At 45.5% G+C, this 25206-nt stretch overlaps 1 protein-coding gene across 4 annotated transcripts in view; it reads left to right on the forward strand.

Annotated features, from left to right (window-relative positions):
* S6kl (S6 Kinase Like) overlaps positions 1 to 25206 on the forward strand; it is a 40574-nt gene that overhangs the window by 14398 nt on the left and 970 nt on the right. The window lies entirely within an intron of this gene.

The raw sequence follows: 25206 nt of genomic DNA on the forward strand, positions 1-25206 counted from the left end.
TTTTTTCCTGGATTTTTAAAAAATTATAGAAGTTCTAATTTTCACAAAAAAAAATAATATAAGAGAAAGAAAATTAATTGAAATTTTTTACATTTTCCCATTCGAGACTCAACTCGCTTGATTAAATGTCAACGATAAATGCGCGTAGATCTCTCGTGCCTGCAAGGATTATTTTTTTGTTTAGGATTTATTATGATTTGCGTCACGTCGGAACGCCGGTGCATCATTTTACGCGTCGCGAATATGTTGCAAATTCGATAAATCGTGCACAACCAGGTAAAATGTTATCTTGGCCGCTGTGACTCATCAAGGAACGCTCGATGAATCGCGTACGCGTATGATACACGCGCCAGAGCGTATGTATGTACGGACACCATTATGTAAACCGTCGTTTTACATGTAGTTCCGTTTCGCATGCATCCGACGCGATAATTTCTCATTGAAAATTTGTTGATTGCTTCGCCGAAATGTCGATCCGATCAATGGCGTAAAAATTGTTAGGCTTGAGTCACTCAAATTTAGCTTCCATCGAGAATCACTAACATTAGACCACTTACGTTTTAATGAACTCGAGTAATGTTTGTGCGACAAGTAGCTGTTTATACAAATCGTTTATTTTAAGGAGCCTGGTAAATACGAATTTATGGAGATCGCTGGTAATATTCCACTAACCTTAAAATATTTCTATATCGAATGCATAAAACTAGAAGGCCCGTTATTCACCTGTCGTTTTTCGCGGTCGATTCGTGAATAATTAATGTGAATTAAAATCGCGCGTGAATTATTCGATAATTTTTGACGGTGCGTTATAACTTATTCAAGTCGAGATCGACGACCTTATCCGGATAATTTATTATCTTGATTTCAGATGCATTACTTTGGCAAATTTTAATTTATATATATATATTTCTTTTTATTTTTTTTTTTGCAAAGAAAGAGATTTAAAAGTAATTTTTTTTTAAATTATTAATTTTCTTTTTTTGGAAATTATAAATTACACGTGTGTATCTATTTTCGTAATCGTTAACTAAGAATAAAACTTAACCGGTTAAAATTAAACACATTCTTTAATGTTATCAGCGCTCTTCCTGATGCATCGTTTTGTATACCGTGCTCTCTTCCTGGATTTTCGCAGTTAGACTTAGACGGCTCTTGCCTTACAACCAGCGATTTCCAACCGTTACATACCGTTAGAATAATGTACGTTTATTAAGTTTTTGTTTGTAAAAAAAAAAACGCACTCTTCGTACATTTGCACGTAAGTGTTTCTACGTGCACCTGGTTTACTCGATTTAATAATTCTTTCTAATTACTGACATTAAATGAACTTTGTAATCAATCACTATTTTAATATTTATCAAAAAGAAATTAATTTTATACGTAAATTTATAAAAGCACTTTACGAAAAATTATATTCCATTAATATATTATTATCCACATTTTTATAATAAATAATCGAAGAGCTATACAACAAAAGTAGACGCGGCAGGAAATAAAACGTGCGTTCTTCGAAATATATTAATCTTATTCGATTATTATATGATTGCAAAAGAAAAACGTGACGGTTAATACGCTGCCGGAGTCTCGGTGTGATTCGTCTCTGTGGTATAATTATAGCAATGGCGATGATTAGAGCGTAATCGCAGCTCTCTGAGAAAAAAAAGTACATACATATGTACATGTTTTTACATTAGTTTTTATGGCGTTCTAGGCGCCGTTCTTTCGCCTTGTCTCTTCAATGGCGCTAATTACGAGTGACGTCCACTTTTACGCATCGCGTAGAAGCTCACAAATTTCGTGTATTAATTCCGATTTTACGCAAGCGCCCGAAGGACGACGATGAGGATAATAACGATAACGAATATGACTCTCATAGGATACGAGGCTGAAAACGATATTTTACTTAAATTATTGAATCGGGACAAGGATATCAGGTATATAAGGAAGAGCGATAGAACTACGAGATTATCAAAGCTTTCCGCGCGAATAATTGAAACCTTCGACATATATAATTCCGCGTCAATTTTTTAATTCACGAGTCAAAGACATAAGAAAGGTGATTGAATATCTCGGCGGTAATTTTAGGAATTTAGCGATTGCTGGCATTAAATAAATCAATCTTTTTAAGGTGGAAAAAATGTATTTCATATTTTTTTTACAAGTTTAATACAATGTGTTCTTTCTTCGCAACTTCTCGCGTAGATATTCGTCGTATTAACCTCGGGGGTACGCGGGATTTCATTAAATCGATCCGCCGCTTTAGCCTTTCGTTCCGTTGCCCGTCCATTCCGTTCAGTGCACAATGCCGATTGGCACAGACGCGATTTTTCACGGTCCAGCACATGCATCGAGGACACCGTCGGTGCGCACATAAAGTCAGAATTTTATTGCCTTATATTACGGGAGCTCCGACTCGAGATATTCCGCAGAGACAACAATTTTGCTGAATGCTTCAAACTTGAGTTTCATTATAATAGGTTCCGCAATGTTTTTTATATTAGTTCTCGATGGATTTTTTCTTTTTCTTTTTTCTTTCTTGAGAACAATTCTTGATAGGCGACTAATTGGAAAATTCCTTTTTACCGTTGATTGACACTTAGCATGGACGGCTGAACGACTTTACACTGTGCAACATCTTGTTTACATAAATTCCCGCTGTAAGCCGGAGAGTGCGAGCTACGCGTGCATTTCCATTCACCTTTAGCAATCGTTTGCGTCGATTAACGACCGGCGATTCTTGTTTAATCGCGGTGAATCATTGTTGATCGGCCGACGCAGGATAAGCCGATAGTTAAGAGCCGAGGTATCATTGAATCCGCGCGTCCTTCGCGCGTGCAACGCCCCGTGAGGATTCTCGTTCCCCCGTTCGATCTCTGACTTACGGTTGGCTTTCGTCAAATCGCTATTCACCGTGATGACCGGCGATCTCGCATCTCGGTAATTCGCTGGTTTCCTTTGTCTCATCGGCGAGAAGAATCCGTGCAATCTCTGTCGCGAAGTCCGTCTCTGTCTCGTAAAAAAAAAATAAAATAAAATAAAAATAAATAAAAAAACGAAAATATGAAGAAAATGCGAAAACGTTTAAGTCTCGAGGGACACGATCGTGAGAACGATAACTTCTTTATCGCGTACTGTTTGCTCGAGGGATATATAACGCTTGCTTCTGCAATGCTTCGTGGCTACCCTCGCCGAGAAATAAAAAATCTAAAAGGGTGCTTTCGTACTTCGGCACCTCCGATGGTTCTCTCCCGTGCAACCGCGGCGAAGTGGTCCCGCGATCTCTCGTCCAGATCCTTAGACTCGCTGCATTGTTTACGCGAAGTAAATTGCACTTCCATTTCTTCGACAACTGTCTTCGCTTCGCGCGAGTAGACGGGACGCGGAGGCTGGGCAGGAAACGCCGTTAAGAACGATTATTCAAACACCTTTTCTACATAATATCGCTATGGAATTTTATGGAATGACACAACGCGAATGAGTTGTCGCTACAGCTGCGGAAGATTCGGGTCGTTTTATGTGGAAGAAGAGCGAGGAGAAAGACGGTGGAGTAAAAGGAGATGAGGCAAAGATAAGTCAACTTTTAGGCAGGCCCGACCGACCTTGACTACTTGACTGCTAATTTTATCCGAATCGAAATCCGGTTTTCATGACGATCGCTTAAGGAGATGGCCCGTAACATCGCGATTGCAGCTGAGGCGCACCGCACAAGACTTTCCGTAAACGCTTTACGTTACGTTACGTTTTTGAAGTTTTAGGAAAAACTAGAGTTTTTCCTAAAACTTGAAAAACGTAACGTAACGTAACGCGTTTACGGAAAGTCTTGTGCGGTGCGCCTAACTCGTCGAATACCTGTCGTCACCGTTTGTCTTTACGTTAATTAATGATACAATTAGCGGCTCCTCCTTTTGCTGATCGCAATGTTGGAATTTAATTTGATTCTCCGCTTCGTGCCACAGAGTTTTGTAATCGATTGTCGTAATTAAGAAACACGTAGATTTCTCCTCGGATCTTTTTATCTCGTTAAAAAAAAATAAATAATAAAGCGATTATTTCGATATTGGTATGGTAATTAGTTTGCCGAATAATGATAATGAATAAGAATTCTTTGCTCGATCAATTGTTTGCGGTGCTGTTTCCGTTAAGATGCCAAAATCTCTTCGCGACGGGAAGAATTTGCCGATGTAGCGCAGAGATTTTCTGCCGATTATGAAATAATGACGACGCGTGGCAATCCAGGTGACAGCATCCTGTCGATAGCGCCGAGTCTCTTCCTTTTGCCGCCTTCTCTTCCTCTTTGCCTCCTCTCGTGCCTTCCTGACCCACAAATCGAGCGAGCGACGGTCGAAGCTCCCCTTTTTTTTTTTTCTTCTTTTTTTTCTTTCTTTTCGCGCGACGTACACGCGAGCCCATTATCCAGGAATAGCTGCAAGTTTCTAATTTTGCGAATCGACCGAGGTGAGAGGAAGCGATATATATAAGAGTCAATCCTCGGTGGCGGTCTCATTTTTAGCGACGGACTCTCGGTAAATGATCCCGTAATGTGCATCATGCCGCAAATATTATACGGCATTACGGCGCGAGTCGTCGTGTAACGTTATGATTATCTCTCAAGGAGCTCAAGGTCTGTCTCTTCTCATCCTTTCCGTACGCCAAGCACGGCGTAATTGTTCTTTTATTTGACGCGATTGTCTCGCGTTGTCCTTCTTTTTTATTCCCTCCTTTCGCACCTCGTCTATCTCGCGCGAAGACGGCACATATCAGCCCCGATACGCGCGGGGACCACCTTTACTCCTTTGCCATCGATGAAATTAATAAAAAAAATAATAAAGAAAATGTTCGAATACACGCGTACAACGAATTATCAATTTCAAACTGGAAGCTTTAGTTTCGCGCTAAGATCGAAAGAGCGGAAGCATTCGCGTTGACGAATATATCGTACATTCGCGAATGATGATCTCGTCCGAAGTCGCTCAAGGGTTGGAGAGGAAGAGAAGAAAATCGTCAGGAGTGGAGGCGAGAGAAGAAGGATCTCTGAACTCGCTCGGTTCTCGCGAAGCTCCTGCAACTGCGGGTGAGCTATTTTCAGCTGGTTCTTCTATCCTTTCCCTCCGCTGGACCGCGTCCGTCGTGCTCCTTTTGCAGCAGCAACAGCGTCGTTGCAGGAGCTGCGAGCAGCAGCAACAGCGTGTATGCTATACTAGGGCCGAGACGACGGACGGGACCGAAACGGGTTGCCGTTCAGGTTTTGCTGCAGGGGATCGTTAAGATAATCGCCGCTATCCTCATCCTAACTTAGCTTTAGCCGTACGATATATCCACGTCTCGCTCGTCGACTCGTCTCATCCCTCCACCCCTTCCATAATACTCCCCTCCCCCTTTTATCGGCCCTCCCCGTCTCCCCCGCACTTTCTTCTCTCTTTCTCTCTCTCGTATTTTTCTTCATCTGCACCCGTGCGTCTCCATTCACATCGCTATGCAGGTCTTCTCGAGGCGGCCAAGTGTGAGCCGCGCTATCCGATTCGCGATCCCGATCGTGATTTAAAGAGGAGCAGTAAATTTTGCGACGTCCGAAATTTATTTCGGCAGCTGTTTAGAACGCCGGTTAATAAAAAAAAAAAATGTGATTTCTATTGTCTGATAATTTATACGTGGGGTGCAACACCCGGCAGTTTTCTATGTTTTGGAAGGACAACTATTGAACTCTCGGATACTTTCATCGGTAATAAGTAGCCTTCACCTCGTCCATCGATCATTGATAATTATTTTCAGGTACTTGCATGCAGCGGCGATACGTACAGTGCGTACAGAACGATTTCTGAGTAACGTCATTGTCATCCTTCAATATTTTTTTCTTATATCTTCATGACCATCGCGTGATTTCATCTTCACGGCATTGATCGTCTTAAAAAATCCACGCCAAGGACAATTCGTATAATTTGATTTAGGTGCTCGCCCAATTTCCATCTAATATCGATTTATTTCCAAGGCCTCTTTCTAATTTATTTCAATCATTAGGAGACAAAACTCTTTGTCGTTTCAAAATTATTTTCAAATTAAAAAAGCTACCGTCATAGAAAAATAAAAAGAAAAAAAAAATAAAAAAAAAGAAAAATCGTTTCGGATTACTATTTCCTTCTATTTACACTTTCCTCGAACGTACTTATTAGCATATTCGTTCAACGCGCCTCAAAGACAAAAGTATCCGCGTCCAGATCTCATCGGCGACGTTTCATTTCGTTCGATCAATCCTAATCACCTAGCCGACAGCTAGGGATCCCTTGGAAAGTCGCATGCGGACTCGCAAGGACGCAAAGATACGATCGGTCGTCGTCGCCTCCTGCCAGCCGGTCGCTGGCGCGCTGGGGTATAATGCGTTACACAGGTATTACAGGTATTATCCGTATTACATGTATTACGAGTATTATACGGACGTACGTGCGACCTCGGTAGAACATACCCGGCACGACGGCTTCTTCTTTCTCCGATTCCCTCCTCGCGTCTTCCAGCTTCTTCATCTTGTCGCGTCTACCCTCCCTCCTCCTCGTGCGTCCTGGTCTCACCTCGTCCTCTTCTCCGACGATCTTTCTCCATCCACCGGCTCATTTAACTCGCCTCGCCTCTCTCTACCTCTCGCCTATTCTCCCGTCTCTTCTGTCATATCTTTTTACCCTAAGGCGAGCGGGCGGTTTAACGTCCGCGACTTTTTCTCACCTTCCCTCGTTCCTGCCCCCTTTCTCTCTCTCTCTTCTGTCTTCTCCTCCTTCTCCCTGGCTTCGATCACCTTTTCCGTCCCTCCGAAGTTCCATTCCGCGCCTCGCGATCGATGCCCGCGCGCGGACGATGGATCTCCCGTTTGTGCAACTGCACTTTGAGTATCGGCGAAACTTGGAAAGTCGTCTTTATCACGACGCTCTTTTATCTCCCCGCGGTGTGGCCTTTTTGTCGGCCGAGCCGCGCGAACGGTGGAAATAATTTAATTCGAATAACTTGTAAAATGTAGCGTTGCGAGATCTCGCGAATTAATCGCGATGGCTTTTTAAATTCTCCGTACATTCTGATAATTGCAGCGATTTGCAGTATCATACATAATTTATATTTCTCAGAATTCAGAATACGCATGACTCCAGTAATAATAATAATAATATCCGAATACTCGAAAGAACGTAATATATTCTGAACTTTTACATTAAAAAGAAACGATACCGCCAAAGATATAAATTTCACTCGTTGCGCCGTGAAAATTACTTTTGATTTCAATGAAAAAAAAAAAAAAATAAAAAATAAAAAAACCGTCGTTAACGATCGATTCGGCGAAAACTAAAGAAATATAAATTTAATTAATCCCAATTAAAGACGCTATTAAAAGTTACGCTCGTTTAGGCGGTATTCTAATAAATGAGCCTAATTTTATAAGCCATTGAGGAGTCATCGCGCGTATAGGCCATTGCGAATCAAACGAGGCAGTTATCATCGATCTTTACTCGGAGAAAACAACCTCGGGATAATGCTCGACCTTTATGAACCGGTCCCCCGTGAGTAGTGCATTTGCATGCTGACACAGGTGCACACGCTGCATACGATCCGCGTGCTGTAAGGTTTCGTACACCCTAGATCGCGATACTCATTCTCGCGAGGCAGCACGTTCACCTTAATGAACTCCAATCGAGCCTCAAACGTGTTTACTGGCGTTTCTGGGATAAACACGCTAATAACAGGTTCTGCCGCGGATGATAGTCATTTGCGTATACAATGTTGAGCCGGGAATAAACATAGGCGTGTTCGAAAACGATTTTGTTTTAAATAATTGCGCGAGTTATTTTATAAACCGGTATCATACGCGCGTATTTATAAGATCGAACGGATCTTTCGAGAGGCGGCCGTAATTTCAAGATTTCACTTATGACGATTTCGCTCAAGACGATCGAATCGTGCAGATTCACCTTCGGCTCGTCGCGAAAGAGAGGAGGACGGGTTCGAGCGCGGGGGGGGGGGGAAAGGCGTCGTGTATTATGCATCTCGATGCAAGCCAAACCCGGAGTCTGCTCTTGACTAAAGAATGGTCACGTAGAGCACGACTGGAAAGCCAATCGATGAGAATTAATATAGGTGCGTTATTGTTGATTATTTTAAAATAAATTGCGCGATAAACGTTGATAAAATTCGCGAGCGAGAAAGAATAACGAGAATTTTTTTAAATTAATTTTTTATTTAATCGAATTTTATTTCATTTGTCCGGTCCAGCTTGGTAAAACCGTTCGCTTCGTCGCCCGGGTGAGGACACCTGATTTGCATTTGACGAGCGCCAGCGATGTCGTAATCCACGTCATTCCTTTGCGCGATCACGAAATGTAAAATGACCGCGAACTTGGCTGGCGTGCTTGCATTCAGGGTCACGTCGTCTCAATGACGTAGATAATGAGCGAGACCAATCGATCCATCACGATGTTTCGTTGAAGAAGAAAATGAAGGGAGTAATAAAATAATATAAAATAAAAAAAAAAAAAAAATAATTAAATATATTTTAATTGAAAATATCAAACGAAGGATAAAAAACGCATTGAGTTTTGTCGAGTGACTCTTTCGGAATTAATATCGTGACAGCGTTTAGAGAGGAAGAAATATTAACGAGAAAATTTAGTTTAACCACCCGTATACCTTCGAGCAATGCTGAAAGGATAAATTATAGCCTTTTGGAATTGGAGTCTCATGCGTCCCACGCTTACCCACCAAATATTACTTAATTTCCACGGGATAGGTCGTAGTAACTTTCCATGGAAAGTTTTGCTCCATATGGTCTCGGTGATATTCCACTACTTAGCGGTGGCCCTTGGAACGAGCGTGTCGTTTTACAATCACCCCCAAGTCTGACTTCTTTAAAAGGGTCTCTTGACGCAACGGGTACTGACAAGGTTTTATCTTTCGAGGGACGAGAGTATCTATTAGGGTCAGATCGAATAACAGGCCTTGGAGTCCACTTGGATCGAAGGCAACGGCGCATGATAGGGTACACGGTGCAGAGATTGTCCGTGGTTAAATTACGCCGTACCGCAGAATTGTGTTTGTTAGGATAATTTCCAACACGCGATTCATGAAGTGATTCCTCGGATAATTTTCGCACTATGAATTTTTCATGATAAGGAGTCTCCTCGGGGAAGATAATTTCACTTGCCGCGAAATTCGCCGTTGTTTGGCCGAAGCGTATGTTTCGTCGTTGTCTACGATCGTGCATCACGGGCACGAATTAATGTACGATGAAAAGCAGATATGGCGTTTGCTGCGGCGATGGCAGGGGACGCGACTTTAGCGTCGTGTGCGTCGAGTTTCACATGTGCCGCATGCATATACCGCGCCGGCCGGATTGCCGAAGAATGATTTTCCCCTTCGTTCTCTCATCCCTTGCCTCTGCCGCCTAGAATTACGTACGCTGTCGTCGCAGAAAATGTATCTGCACCTCGGTATACAATCTCCGCAGAGTCCAGTCCTTTACGATTTTATCTCGCAAGTTTTGTTTGCCTTTTACCCATTTCTTTTATGCAAATACACACCTCTATATAAGCACAAACATCAAATCCCATTGGCGCATTAGGCGAATGATAGCAAAATCTATATTAATTTGCGACCTCGACAATAATGAACGATTCAAGGCCGTTTATATTGCTTCAAGCAACACGCGCATATGCCTCTTTCGACTATTTCAACGAAGGTCCACGTTCTCCGGCGCATAAGTATCGTCGATTAACGAATATTTGAATAGAGATGTTTAATTCATATTTATCTCTCGAAAACGACTCGGGAGGGAAGTGACTCATGCTTCTCTTAAAGATCATCACTCTTTCTGTTTAACGATATTGCATGTGCTTTATCGAATCTTGCTCATAGAAACGCATTAATAAAATATTAATTAATATTTCGCAAAAAATAAATTTTTATTCCACAAAAATGTATAATTTATGAACATTTCTTGTTTGTTAATTTTTATTTAAATCAATAAAATTGCGTAAAAATTTTTCAAGAAAAATTCAAATGTCTGCGAGTTAAAGAACTTTCGTAAGAAATGGAAAATCTGTAAATTAATCGAGCCGCAGTCAATATAATCCCACGTAGAAGAGACGCCAGGATTCTTCCTGGTTAACCTGCCTGCGTTTCCGCGATATTCATCAAGTTCGATGCGATATTCCGAGCGCGATGTCGCTTCGTGACTTTGTCAATCGACGCGAGCCGCAGACGATAAGAGGAATCGCGATCGTGAAGGGAATCCGTTGCGTTCTTTTTGGATTTATAGATCCTAAAGGTATGTTTCCGCGAACATATCAGTTGGCAAGCTGAATTCACATTTTCCTGGTTAGCATAGATAAGTAGAGACGAGGCATTGTATTATTTATAGCATATTTTCCATCAATTCTTGTTAGAACAAATCGATAATAATGTCGATAATGTATTACATTTGAGCGCGAGATAAAAGAATCGATTATACCGTCAAGGAGGATATTTTACGATACGTTAATCAAAATTAATTCGCGTATACTTGGAATAAGTTGCGATATCCATGATGCGAGAGATTGTAACGACGGATAAAAAAAAAAAATCCATCGGCGTTGCATCTATGAATTCTGAAATCAATCTCATACATAAATATATGCCGACGTATCATGGAAAACTTAGTCATTAGACCGCATTATGCATTGCCGTGTACATGGAAAAAAAAAAAAAAGATCTTAAGACGCAATAACATGATAATTACAAAATGAGCTATACGTTTGGCGTCAGCATGACCTATCGCTGCTGGGAAAATATTAAAAAAAAAAAAAAAAAATCAATCACATTAATAAAATAGGTGTTAATCTATTTTTTTTTTAATCACGCGTTTCCGTATAGCGGCCGCTTTGTTCTTTTTACAAGATTTATTTTTATCACGATTATTATCTCAATTTAAATTGACGCCGCTGGATGTGTATATTATACACATACGCACGTTTCCTTAATTTAACAAATTTCATGCCGCTCACACTCTAAAATCATTTAGTGTCGCTTGCAGTTCTAAGCATGAGAACGAACACTACCGGTCCAGTTCAACCTTCGGACGTTCGCCAGTTAGGAGAGACGCACTAATTACGTTCGCGCCGCGCAAAAAGCGTGATTAGCGGGATTGATCGAAGCGTAAGTTACGAACAATCGGCGTTAATCGGGTCTAAGAAAGTGTCAATGTCAAAGACATCCGGCGCACGGATGTCGATTCGACAGATATGAACTCTGAGCTGTCAAACGAACGAATGCGGAAATGGAGTCATTTTTATTTTTCTCTTACCCGTTATTCCTATGATAACTGTAAATTCGATCTTGGGTCTGAGAGTAATCGGTAGCAGTTTTATCTCTACGATTTTTTGTCATCCAATCTTGAATCTCCGCTTATTTAAGTGCCACGAGTATTTCGGTTCAGAGATAATGTCGGGATACGTATTAAATTATTATAGGAATTATACGCGACGTACGCGATATATTTATTTAAATTATCTATAATATATGTATAATATGATACATGTACGTTTTAATATAAAATTATTCTCAGGATAATGAAAAATTTTTAATATTTACACGGACATTTAATTAAGCAGTATTATCTCGGATAGAAACTAATTAACTTTATTTAATTAGCAATTTAATTTTTGACGGCATTTTCCGTGATATTTTCATGTATTAGCAAGACTCGCGCGATTTATGTTTAAACGAGTGACGCAAGTTGAAAGACCATTGCTCGATTGAGACAAGGACAGGAAAGTGACGATAGAAAATATAATCGAGCGTCATAAATATTAATACGACGGTGCGTTTTTATTTCTTCTTTTTTTTCGATGTATATACAATTAAAAAAAAAATAATAATAATCACGGCTTGAACCGAGGGATCGTTGCTGAAATTGCGTTTTATTACTGCACCAATTAAGACGCGTCATTAATATTGCAAGTCGCGTTGCACGCCCCCGATAAACCGATGAATGGGTCGGAGTAACCGGTTAGATGCAACGTAAAATCACCGTGTTATTATCAAGCGTTCGGAACACTCGGCATGTATATTTTAATCTGGTCAACGCCTTGCTCAGCGCCAAGCGGAGAGCTGGTTTTGGGGCCTCTCGAAAAATCCTTCTGGCAATACCAATGAATATTTTACTCGTAACTTTGACACAGCAAAATTTAATAAATCGACGACTACGTCAAAATATCTTTTAATAAATTTATCACAACATTCTCTTTGTATAGAGATTATATCTTTTATATAAAAGCAGTACAATAATCTGCAAAGATTTCGCTGATTTAATTAAACTTTTTATAAAGAAATAAATTAAAATAAATTAGAATGTAGCATAAATTCTTAGCAGCTGTAATTTAAAATCATATTGTATGGTGTCAAGTTGCTCTTAAAAATTATCTTAAACATTTCTTTTTTTTTCTCTCTCTCTCGGATATTAAATTCGTCGTCTCGCAAAATGAACATCGTCGCTTTTACAACGTAGGAAGTTCCGACGCCCATATTAGCAGTCTAGGTGCGAAATGCGAAGTACAATACGGTCGGTCCCTCGGCGATCTTAGTGTCAGGAGTTGAGCTAGCGTACTGTAATCGAAAAGGAAAGAGGGGAGAAAAATCCGATGGCGGAATCGGCAGGAGGCTCGCCGCGCAACGGCGCCTTCTACTTCGTTCCTGGTGCTCTACGTACGTGACACGACTGTCTTACTAAGAATTAGACGACACCTTTGCCCGAGGATAAATTCATCGGTGCAAGTTTCCGTCTGGGTGCCTCTTTGTCGGGTAGGCTAGTCATGTGACGAATCTGAACGAACGCGAGTCGCTCAAGTGGCAGCAAAGTCCTCATACTAAGAAAAAGAGACGCGGCTTCCGTGGAGCTCGCTATCGACGAGAGAACACTCTTGGTTGACTCTCGATTGCAAACGAGATCGAGCCTGTTAGTTACGTAAAATATAGACAACGAGCTAGATAAGCGACGCTTGATATTGACGATTCCGATAAGCGAACATTTCTTAATTGATAACAAAAGCAACGTGAATCCACCGCAGCGAGAATTAAAATATCTGATTCTACGAGACCCGCGTTGGCGTAATGAGTCTTGACAATTAATTGACAATGTAAAAATTGCCAAGGCTTTAATTTAAATTAACTTAAGTTTTTTTTTTTTTCTTTTCTTGAAACAATTTTGCATTTTTTTTCCCCGACGACGAAGCTCGCTTCCAGGCCGTTTCTCGTAGGATCAGTCGACGGAAGTAGCGTCTGTGCGGCGAGACGAATGCCCGAAAGAAAGTTCTCGAAGTCAATTCCGTAATAGTCGGTGTAGCATTGAATTCAATTGAATAATGGTCGGGCGACCGGTGGGGCGCGAAAGGCAGCCGCCCCAATCATTATCCATCATTCGACCGATTAGCGTGATATTCCCGCGGCATTCTCGCCTTTATCACCGCGTTACTCAACGCGTCGTCGAGTCGTGAGTGTTGGGAGAGTAACACGAGCGAGAAAGAAGTTTCGAGACTAACGTTCGCGAATCATCCCTCGGATGCTGCGCGAGCTTCTCCCGTTATCGTCTCATTTGCGCGCGCGAATAATTTTGCCCAAATCGCATTATTCCATTTCTTCATTATTACGTTGACGCGATAAGTTAAGAAGAAATCGCGTGGATATTTTTATCCCCATCTTACTCCCGGCCGCACTTCTTTTCAGAAACAAGCTGTTTATCTATGTACGTCGATACCAATTTATGTCGAGAACGACGCGAAAAAAAAAATAAAAATAAAATAAAAAGAAATCGGCATTTCGCGTGACTTGTCGAACGCGGCGGGCGTTCTCTCGCGATCGAATCCAGGCCATCGATGTCACGGATTACGCGCGTCTATACTTAGATCGCGCGATCAAAACAACGGCCAAGAAACTACCCCAGAAAACGAGCCGAGGATCGGCTCCGCTTGGACGCGGTCCGCGTATAACATATGCGGGTCGAGCGCGTGCGGGAACGTGCGATCCATGCGAGAGAGAGCCCGCCGGCGAGTTCACGAGGAATCGGCGACGATCGGCTAAGCCGCGGATTTAATGGAGCGTGGCGATCTATAACGGTAGATCCGTCGCGGGGCGACGAGCGTTTCGCGCAAAATTATCCTTCGATTTCCGACGCGGCTGACCGAATGGCCAGCGATATTCGCGAACGGAAAGCGGGCGTCGAACATCCTCGTCGGATGAAATCGCCGGCTGCGATTCTGGGTCCGGCAGGAGCTGGATCTTAACGTGCGCGAGGTAGAGAAAAAAAAAGAGAGGAAGGCAGAAAAATAGAGAGAGACGTCGGGAGTTGACGTTTCTCACGTACAGGTACTAATCGATGACGGTGACTTTGGCATAACGCTGGAAGACTTTTGCAAATAAATTAGCATTCGCCTGATAATACGCGGACGTAAAGGCGAGTTATATCTCCGCGCCTCACGTGATGCGCGATGATACGTAAGCCATTTAACGAGCGTCGGAGATTATTAACTCGTATGTGGGATCGTAATGAAAGGGAAAGGTCTCATCCATCAACGTAGGCCGCGCGACATCGCGACCTTATCGGTCAGAGAATTATGGCGATCGCGATTATTATCTCTCTCGAAAAAATTATCGAATGTTAACGCGCGTGGCGTGAAAGATCAGGCACGCTTACCTAATTCACCGAGTAATATTTGCGTAATTGATTGTGCTAGAAAAGATATCGGGGCGAGGTTAATTTTAGCGCGGAAACGCACGCTCGAAGACGGACGCGCCTATCGGCGTTATCAGCGGCTCGAAAGCTGTTTATCGGAAATGTCGCGTAAGTGGCGAAGAACGTCAATTGCGACTGAGAAAAAAAAAATGAGAGGGAGAAAAGATGGTGAAACGAGTCCAGCGTGTTTATCGCGATGAAATTGGTGGCGGTTGTTCAACTAAATATGCAGGTCTAATGCAAAATAGAAAAAAAGGGATAGGATAGGAGTGGATATAACGAGGCGCACATCTCAGGATTAACGGGTGGCATTAGCCAGCACGGGAAACTTGGCGCCAGTCATTAAATTAAATCGCGACGACGTGCCACACCGTATTTCCCTTCTTTTTCCTCCTCTTCTTTTATTTAGCGATCGCTTTTCTCGTGCGCTTCCACTTTGCGATCGTTCGCGGGATAAATAAAAAATTATCTCGGGATCGTTATGCATGGCTGATTGTTTGCGAGAATTTTTATTGAACAACGATGTATTCTCGGACCGAAGATTTTCGCTGAGATTACGCGTCTTCGGTTGACGTACAAGTGTAGAAGAAAAAAAAATTCGATCGAATATTATCCACGATATTAAATGCTTATCTCGCAGAAAAAAAAAAAAAAAAAAAAGAAAAAAGAATTATTCAAATAAATTTGGTCGTGCGCGATCTTGATGGAACACATTTCGCTTCGATCCGCTCTGAAAGCCTGAAAAGGAGAGCTCGGCATTAATTCGAAGCTTAGGAAGACGGCGAGGGGAGAGATAAAAAGAGGGATCCGAAGGGGTTGGCAGGAGAGATACGGGTGGACAGAAACGGAGAGGGAGGATGAGAAAAGAAAGTAAGAGATCCGCGACGTACGAGATGGGGGAGCAGGTTTAGCTTTTTGTCCGCGCCGCGATCGGCAGCCGTATCGGTGCGAATTCCCGTATACGGCCACGGCGTGCAAAAGGAAGGAAGGGCGAGGACCGAAGAAGAAAAGTAGAAGATGGAGAACGAAGAGGAGGAAGAGGATGATGATGATGAAGATGGGTTGGCCCGCGCAGCGCATCGCTGCACCGCGGCGTGCAAGGAGGAAAAGAGAGGGTGGAAGGGCCGCCGCGGTAGGCAGACGAGGAGGTGGATGAACGAGAAGAAAAAGAGTCACCCTCCATAGCGCCGAAGGCGATGGGCGAGCAGCGACTGGTCGCCAAGGGACGTCGGGATCGGCGAAGACTCTGTCCGCGACCTTCGAGGTTTTGCTACGTTCCCCAGGTTCGCCGACCTGCTCGTCGCTTCTATCGATCGTCATTAAACAATTCGACATCGCGCAATGTTAATCGACGAATTCAACGGCGCGCGTAGCCTTTTTCAGAGAGCTCGAAATATTTTTTTTCCTCGCTGGTCCAGTCGCCACACTCTTCGCGCTTATCTCCTCTCTTGCACTCCATTTTGCTTTTTCGCTTACCCCGTATCTTTTTCTTTTTTCCCTGCCGCCTCGACGCGAAGTCTACGGATTCTTGTCGACTGCTGGGACGGCCGTTGTTAACGAGTTTTCGGGCCCTCGAGGGCCCAACAAGAGCCAGCCAACGAACTCCTAAACCGGCAATAACTTTTGCCGTCCGATGGCCCGGGTGATATAGTGGCCGGTACCCCACATTCCTGTCCTCCCTCGAAAAAATACGACGCTGCGAAAAAAGGCTCGCGGGATTCTTCTATGTAGATTAAAATGCCCCGCCTTGTTCGGATCGTCGCTGTAAGACGTTCGCGCGATAACTACGGGGCATCGATCAAATTTCCGTCAGGCAGGGATTGTCTTTTAAATTTCGGCAACGAAATGGCGATATCGCTGAAAATAAAATACATCCGCGCAAGATGCGTGGACGAAGGGCATGAAAGTCTCAAGGCTCGCGCCGCGGACGCTGTCACGCTGTATCGCGACGGCCGTTTTCGCAGAAGGGGTATCGGCTCCGTCGAACAAGGGCTGCGGGACGCCGGGCCTCTCTCGCTGGAACCTCGTTCGCGTTAATCCGCACGATTCCCTGTCCACTTTCATTAGTCCATATTTCCACGAAACGCGCGCCCGGCACGTCCCACCTTAACGCGACGTTTCTTCTGGAGAACGAACGGGTCCAGGACGGAGGGATCCGGGCGCGCCTTTCCGCCCCGTCATCGCCGACGGTTGACGGCGACGACGGAGAGGAGCTGGAACAAGTACAAGGTTACGTTTCTTTCGCCATTCTATTACCCGCTTCTTTCCAAGTTTCCACGGCGGGCCGGGACGCCGCGATATAAATAGATCGCCGCGCACCGATCCGCGGTGGATGATGATGGTCGTGGATGAGGTAAGGGAGGCGGTGCTGGGGGAAGAACAAGAAGAAGACCATCTCGCGTAATGACGGCGAAGCGCGCCGAGCGAGGAGAGGATCGGGTAAAGAAAGAGGAGGAACGCACCTTGAATGTGCGTGCATCTGCAGAAACGTGCGTAATGCGCGCGCGATGCAGATTGCAGGGGACCCCGAGCACTCCGCTCGAGCGCCGAGAAGCGTGACTATCGCGCAACCCTTCTTTGTCCGTGCCATTAAGCAGAAAGAAAAGGGAGACGTCTTTACAGGGGAGGAGGGGGAGGGAAACGACGTTGTACCCGGCCAAGGGGGGACCGCCGCCTCGTCGCCACTCCGCGAACGCTCTATCGTACCCCGCGTGTGTGTCTCGTTAACGTTTCGTTCCGGCTCGTGACTTGCGTGTCGTCCAGCAGGAGAACTTTGAAGAACCGCATCGCGGACTATTATTTATCGCCGCGAACACGCAGCGATTGTCCGAGAAATTCCGCGCAGCCCCGGTGCAGTTCGATAAAAAGCAGCGATTGTTATAATTTTAAAAAGAATTTTTATAACCCGCTGTTCGACGGGTCCGACATTTAGCGAGCGATATTTCCCTCGCTTCTCTTTTCGGTAAAAATCAGTCGTTTAATTCAACAGGAAATAACGTTAATACTTGGGGATTTAAAATCGAGAAATTCGGGGGTATCTTCGAAACGTTCGCGCGAAAGATAAAATCTCGCGGATTAATTTATAAATATAACCAGCTAAGAGAACGGCCGTAACGTTTTATCGAAAATACCCCGGCCCGTAACAGCCGGGAACGCCGTAAAGAAGGTAATTCCCTCGAGGAATGTGTCGCTGACCAAGTTTGCTGTCCGCCATGGTTCTTTCAATCCAACCCCGGCGATCATTTATCACGACGTTATCACTTAATGTCGCCGTTAAAAACGACGGCTGTTCGGTACGCTTGAAACGTCGTCGTTGCACTCGCTGAATTCGCGGCAGCGAGTGCAATCTTATTTCACGCTCGCGTCTAGCTCGGTCCGACGCGACCATTAGGGACATCGGTCGCGACAGTCGTTACCCTTCTTTGTGCGTGCCATTAAACGTGAGGAAGGGTGTCTTTAAGAGGACACGCACGGCAAGGACGAGCTTTTTACTGCCGCCGCGTGCATGCCTTACGACTCACGTGTCGCCGTACGTTTTCTCGCGAGCGTGTTCTCGTTATCATTAAAATTGCGCCCCGCGTCGTCATCCCGCGCAGCGGCGGTCCGGCTAATTGCGAAAGAAAGCGCGAGGTTGAAAAGATAATCGGAATCTTAATTACGCCCGGATAGCGCGGAGACGGCGAATAATCGGGTCGTTCCCGCGATCCCGACCGATACGTATCGCGAGCACGAACGCTATAATTTTCCATAAATCATACACGTCGTGGATACGTTTAATATTTTTATTTTTTTTTTTTTTACGCCACTCCGATAAATCTCGGTCATTCGCCGCCTCGCGTGATCCTCGGACTCGATCGGAGGCGGCGCGCAGCAAAAGAAAGAAGAAAAAAAACAATTCTTTTCGTAATAGAAGCGCCGACGAGAAATACTCGCGGGAGAGTTACAGGGTACCTATGCACGCCGCAGGATCGATGGCAGGACGCAAGAAAGCCTTCGCAAGGCAAACCAGCCGCGCAGCCTTAATCGTAGACCTTTAATTTCTTTCTCTCTCTTCCCCCGGCTCGTCTTACGTCGCGCTGGGCGGGTTTCGCGGGATGAAAAATTGGCACGACGAGCCCGACGATAGCATCTCTCGGGCGCGCACGCAACGTTACCGTCATCGCGTCCTTTGCGATCGGGACGCGATCTCGTCGCGGCTACTTCCTTTCGGGGTGACGCCAGGGAGTTGCGCTGAAGAAGAGCTCGCAACGGGATAAAAAGCCGATCGGACCGGGCGCATCTCGCCGCTCGGAGTCGCAGACATTCGCGAGAATAGCAGCGGCCGCCTCGAAAAGCACAACCGCGAAGGACGCGGGTATGAAAGCACGCAACGGACACGCTCGAACGGTGCGTCGTGCCCCGCAGGTGCGTGTCGTACCACAACCGCGTTCGCGATTCGCGATCTCACGGCGAACTGGTTGGGAACTGGTACAGAGGGTTAGCCATTGATAAGCGCGCTGGATGCTTTTCTTTCCGGCTGATAACATCGCTCGAGAGGAACGTTTTCCCGTTCCAGTTCCTTCCCCACGAACGAACAGTCGCGTCTTCATCGTAAATCTTGATTACGCGGATCGCGTTGACGTGACGATAAAATAGATACGTTGCGCTAATGCAGACACGCGTGAAGGAAATTCCTACGATTTTTTTTTTTTTTTTTTATGTACTTAAAAGTGGAGTGTATCCTTTTAAAATAAAGGGTTCGGGTTATTACGGAAACTCTTAACTAATACGCGTAGGCGGTTACCTAATCTTGCGAAACAGGTATTCTCGCGGCTATTATCGGTCCTCTTTTCTGGAGGAATTTTTCGAGAGGGTCCGAGTCAACGTCACGAAAACGACGGGCATTTTCATCGAAATTGCCCGGCGTTATACAATCAGAATGCCGTCCGGCCCGGTTGTCCTGTTCTCGCTCTCTCGATTCCGGCTTTGGATCCACCGTTTCGCGTCCCGCCGATTCCGCTTTTGCTCCGGCTGGCATCCCATGCCTCGGAGGCATCCGAGGCTGAACCGGCCGGTCCTCTTTTCCCTCTATGTCGCAGGAGCGATAGACACTTGGCGTGCAACCGGTGCGGTTTGCTGCCCCTGGCACGAAGGTCTATTTATAGATCTCGCGGTATTACCTGCGGAGCCGTATGTTTGCGATCGCGTGAGCGAATGCGTGTGCGTGCGTACCTGCGTACCTGCGTGCCATCGCCGGAGGATACCCGCCGAGTGTCGCATGTCGAGCTCGATTCGGCTTCCTCGAGCCCCGGGAATACGGTCCGGCATGATATATCGCGAATCGTTTCAACGATCGCTACTTTGTAGCGGGCGCCAATGTATCTTTATGCTGCCTACAAATCTAAGCGCGTAGCTTCTCGCGATCTCTCGCTTCGGTAACGAATGGCTGTCGGAAACATTAATTACCGCGACGCGGCAATAGTTAATCGAGAATTACCAAGAGAGACCACCCGAGGCACCGCGGGTGAGGATGAGAAAAAAAGAAAGAAAAAAAAAAAAAAAGAATTTCTTGGTTTAAGCGTTAACAATGAGATTCGCTCGGCGAAACAATTCCAGCCAGCCTCGTAAGAGGTACGTGTAATCCCACGATTGTTTCCTCGATCGACGCCTGTCGTTCTCGAGACTTTTCCGATCTACGCATAATCGCCAGGCGGTCGCCTTTCTTCGTTCGCTATTTATAGATTCTAAATATCACATATCGGGAGGAAGAGGGAGGCTGGACGAATGGATATTGGCGAACGAACGAACGAACGGGTACGACCGTTCCATTTCTTAGGAATGGCACTCTAGGCAGGCGAGGCCGCAGCTCATGCCCGCTATCTTCCTTCCACCCGGCGTGTAATTACACGGCTTGTTCCTTTAGTTCTTCTTTTGATACGGAGAGAAGCGGCGCAACGCGCCTCTCCGCCGTCGTCGCCGCCGCCGCGAAGACTATTTATAGATCATAGATTATTATCTGCGGTATATACGCGGCTTCTGCTATCACACATAAGCGAGATACCCGTTCCATAGATGGTCATAATTATCGCACGGTTAGACCGGCTGATTATTATCGCGCTCGAGTCCCCGCGCGTTTTCGCTCCCTTCCTTTTTCGACGTCTTCGCGTTATGAACGTCAACCCGATCTCCCTGTCTCGCCGCCGATGGAGTGATCGACGAAGAAGAAGGGAAGAGAAAAAGCAACGGCATGCAAATTGCAAGTGCGATTATCCGTGAATTAGTCCGTTATTCAGACAACGTCGGAGATAAATGATATCCTGATTTATCACGGTTAACCGAATGTAGAGCGTACGATATAAATATAAGTATTCATCGTCGAGATATACGCGGACGGATAGACGTATGATCGATCGCTTAAAAAATCGTCCTGGATCTCGTCTGCGGGCGTAAATTTTATAAAATCACGGGCGAGTCCTCGGAGATCGCTTAATCGACGTTTAAAGTACGAGCTTCGTGAAAGAATAATCGGCGGCGGTGATTAAACAATTAAACGATCCTTTTTTTTTTTCGAAGGAGAGAGGCCGCAGCTTCCGCCGATGCCGTTGACCGATCGCGTGCGTCGTATCGACAAACGTTTTCCTTCTTCTTATCCTGAGCATCGTCCGAAGGGATTTTATCGCGAGTCGCCGCGAGGCAACTTTATTAATAGATGGTTTTGTAGCTTTTGCACGCAGGTTTTGCATGAGGCGCCTAATACGCGTATCGACGATTACTCCTGGCGCCAATGCGCAATGGGGGCCTCCTCCGGTACCCCTTCGGGGTCCCTCTCCCCCGTCTAATGGCAGATGGTTAATGGGAAGTTAATGTCCGCCGTGTGCTAACTACGGGACCGGTCTTTCTTCCTCTTTCCACGAGCCTCTTCTTTTCTTCGCGCCGCATCCCGTGGCTCGCAATTCCGCGTTTTTATTTTTTCTTTTTTTTTTTTTCGTCTCACCTCTCTCGCCATTGCGCTCCTCTCGCTTTTTTTCCCAAGCCGTCGTCTGCCTCTATCTCCTCTTCCGATTTCACGAACACTCCGCGAGCCTTTTCTCCGCGCACATCGATTGCGGTGCGATGAGTACAGCGTGTAATTGAACAGGTCTAATTGCGTGTACTGTTAGAAGATGACTCGATCCTGATGACGGCACGGGCATAAGATTTATTTATAGCCGCATCGTAGGTACCCCGAGGGATTATTTTTTAACGCGTGCTTCGTTCTCGAGAGCGCGGCTAATTTTTTCTTTTTTTTTTTTTTCTAATTTTTTATCAACCTCCATATTCTCTATCCACATATTATTTCCAGCCAATCGATCAATCCTTCCTTCTTCTACGATTTTTTGTACACGTTTCGTGGATCTGAGGCTCGCTCTTTCCCATCCTTCCGCCAGCTTTAAAAGCTTAAAGGATTTGCATAATCCGTCCGACAGCGTCGCATATTGTAGCTTGAGAGACTTTAAAATATTTGGCGAGCACGAAGCTTGACGTCGGCGATATTCTCGCGTCCTTTTTGCGCGGTGCCGATAACGGTGATGGGTTCTTAATTCGCGAGGCTCCTCGTTCGCAGATTTTACCTTCTCGCGCGATGGCAGACGGACGTCGCCGTGAGAGGACATCGCCGTGCCGGGAATAGAACCGGCCCCTCTGGTCGATGCACCCCGACGAGAAACGAGTCCTGTGTCGCTGGTCGTTTTCTCTATGACGTTCGCATTGTGTTCCAGGTCTTCCCGTCGCGATCGAACCGAACGCAATCTCTCCGATCCGATTAGACGTTTCTCCCCTTTTGTTCACTCGAACGAGTATCCGCAGGACCGTTGTCGTGGCTTATCTCGCGGGATCGCTGGATGTACAACCCCGTGACAGCGAAAACCCTTTGTTCCGTCCATCTTCGCGCGAAAGCGGCGCCCTTTGTTCTACCAATCCTTCGCCTTATTAACTTTCGATCTCGCACATCCATCGCGTCATCGGTCTTTGCAAATTTCTCGTTACACGTGTCGATGCGTAAAAGCGAGGGAAGATAATTCTCCAACATGTTCGACGATTTCGTAAATTTAATTTTAAAATTTAGATTTATATATATAATTTAAAAAATAATATTCGCGTGGGATAATAAAAATTATTACTGTCATCTGCTTCTTGAAAAATTCTTAATTACAGGAGATTATTTAATGATTCTAAATTACATATAATTGCCGATTATATCTGTGCATTTCGATCTCTTACATATTAATACACCCGTGCAGGATTAAGCGAGATAATCCGAAAAGATATTAATTTCTTCAAGGATTCCGTTGCAAAATTACGCGACGGTAATTTCTTTTTTTTTTTCCACGTCGGAAAAACAGCTCGTTAACGGAACCTCGGCAGAAAATCTGCACTTAATTTTCTCGACGTCTTAATTATCGTAATGATCCCGCAACGGTCACTTTCCGTGGGACACGAAAGTTCCCACGAGGAGCTTTATAGATGTACGGTTCTCATTCCGCTCGATTCGTTTTTTTTTCGATAAAACTTGCGGAAACATTTAACACGCTGAAGAGCCGAAGGAAGGAGTTTTGCGTCTAAAGTAATTCGTAGACTCGAGAAATGGAAAAAGAAAAATTCACGTTCTCCAGACGCTTTCGATATACATTGCGGGCGAAGGCTGCGAAAGACGCGCAGTGCTAACGAACGTGTTCGCGGCGCGCTATGATCGAGGCAGAAGCTCGAGTTTGCTCAACAATTAGCTGCTCGAGGCGTGCCGAGTGGAATCTATGGGTGAACGCGGGTACATTTACATTTAGCATAACGTAGCGCACAGATCCGTGTGTACGTCATTCCTTGCCTTTTTTTATTCCTCCAGCAGACGAAGAGAAAGGTCGAAGCTGCGATCGCGCAAATGTGAGTTTATTGACTCCGAACTTTTCGCAGATCCATCGCCGTCGAGATAATCCTTTATTGTCTTAATAAAAGACATAGAATGACTCAATTTTTCCATTTTTTTTCCTCTCGAAGAATCGGTGATGATCAATGAAATTTTTCATGGCTCTGTTCGTTGCTTTCCGCTATTGTGTCTTGCCGATCTTTTGCTTCTTCTCTCGCAGCATCATCGATCGGACAACGTGAGCGGCGCCGACGAGGCGGGCAGCTTGACCGATCTATGCAGAAAAGGCGGCGGCGGCGGCGTTAAAAGCCATACATTACTGTCTACGATCTCGTAACGATCATTCCGTACCGTTATTCTCGGTCAAGGTTCTCGCGCCGAGAGATCGAATTGAAATATCCCGTTCGCCAAGTTCGTTCCGCGCGCGATCGGGATCCAACGCGCGTGGTCCAACGACCTGGCCGGAGCCGCGCGTCTCTTCGCTCCTCTCTTTCGCTCGTAAATAACAACGTGATAACCACGCGGACAATATCGATGCTAATTAGTGATTAGTGTGCGCATATTTTGCCGGGGGAAGGGGGAGGACCACGGGGACCAGTCGATCTGCATGGAAATTAATAAAAAAATCCGCGCAGCAAGGGTCCGAGTTCTCGCCGCGCGGAATAATTCTTTTCGAGAGGGCTTGTTAATTCTCGAGGCTACTATGCGCGAAGGAGGGAATCGTGTTTCTTCTAGCACCTTTTCCTACGCCGCCTGGATGTCAAGTCCTAAGGACCGTCCCGGGTAACATCCGAGCGAACGGAAAAGGAATTTATTCGCGCGGCATCTGTACCGCTAAATTCGTCAACGATCCGGGCGACGACCGACGCTTTTTCTCGCACCGGATCCACCCGGGGATTACGTAAAACGAGATACCCCCTTTCGATACTATTAGCACCGCGGAAACCGGTGTCCGTGCGCGGCCTGCTCGAGAGCCATTTCTCCGCGCCAACGCGAGCACGTGCGACAATGTTTCGCCACCGCCGTCGGCGTAACGATTCTCGGCCGCGACAAAGGGAACGTCCGGCGGGTCCCGTTTTTGCACGTTCGACACGCGCGAGCCTCGAGCGCGAGTCTCAACGCGCGTGTTACAAAGCCTCGCGAAGAAAATCCACGGTTCGCCGCGGGAACCCGCGCACGCCGTGGCGGCGTGTGAGGTCGCGCGAGGTCGTACCACATCGTGGAGGGACACGAGCGAATAGGTTGAGGGTCGTGAGTGGCCGTTGACCCTGCCTTGCGTGTGTACCTGTGTAGTACGCCGGGGCCGGCGAGCGTACGAGCGCGCCTAGACAGGCCGGAATCCGCACATTGGTAATAGCTTCTCTATTTTACCGGCCTCGTAAAAGAAGATATTTACGGCCCTTTTCCAGCCTTCGGCCGCAAGACGACTGGTCCCTTCGCGAACTCTTTGATCTCAAGCGCGGACGCGCCAAGCACGCGAACGCTAATTAATGCCGAAATTTAGTTTCGTCAAAGCTTTAAAAGTCCCGACGTTGATTTTCTTCCTCGGACAATTTAATTATTGAATTATTATAGATAATCGAGCAGAAATTCAAGCACT

This window comes from Cardiocondyla obscurior, linkage group LG27 (assembly GCF_019399895.1).
Source record: "Cardiocondyla obscurior isolate alpha-2009 linkage group LG27, Cobs3.1, whole genome shotgun sequence".
Classification (NCBI taxonomy): domain Eukaryota; kingdom Metazoa; phylum Arthropoda; class Insecta; order Hymenoptera; family Formicidae; genus Cardiocondyla; species Cardiocondyla obscurior.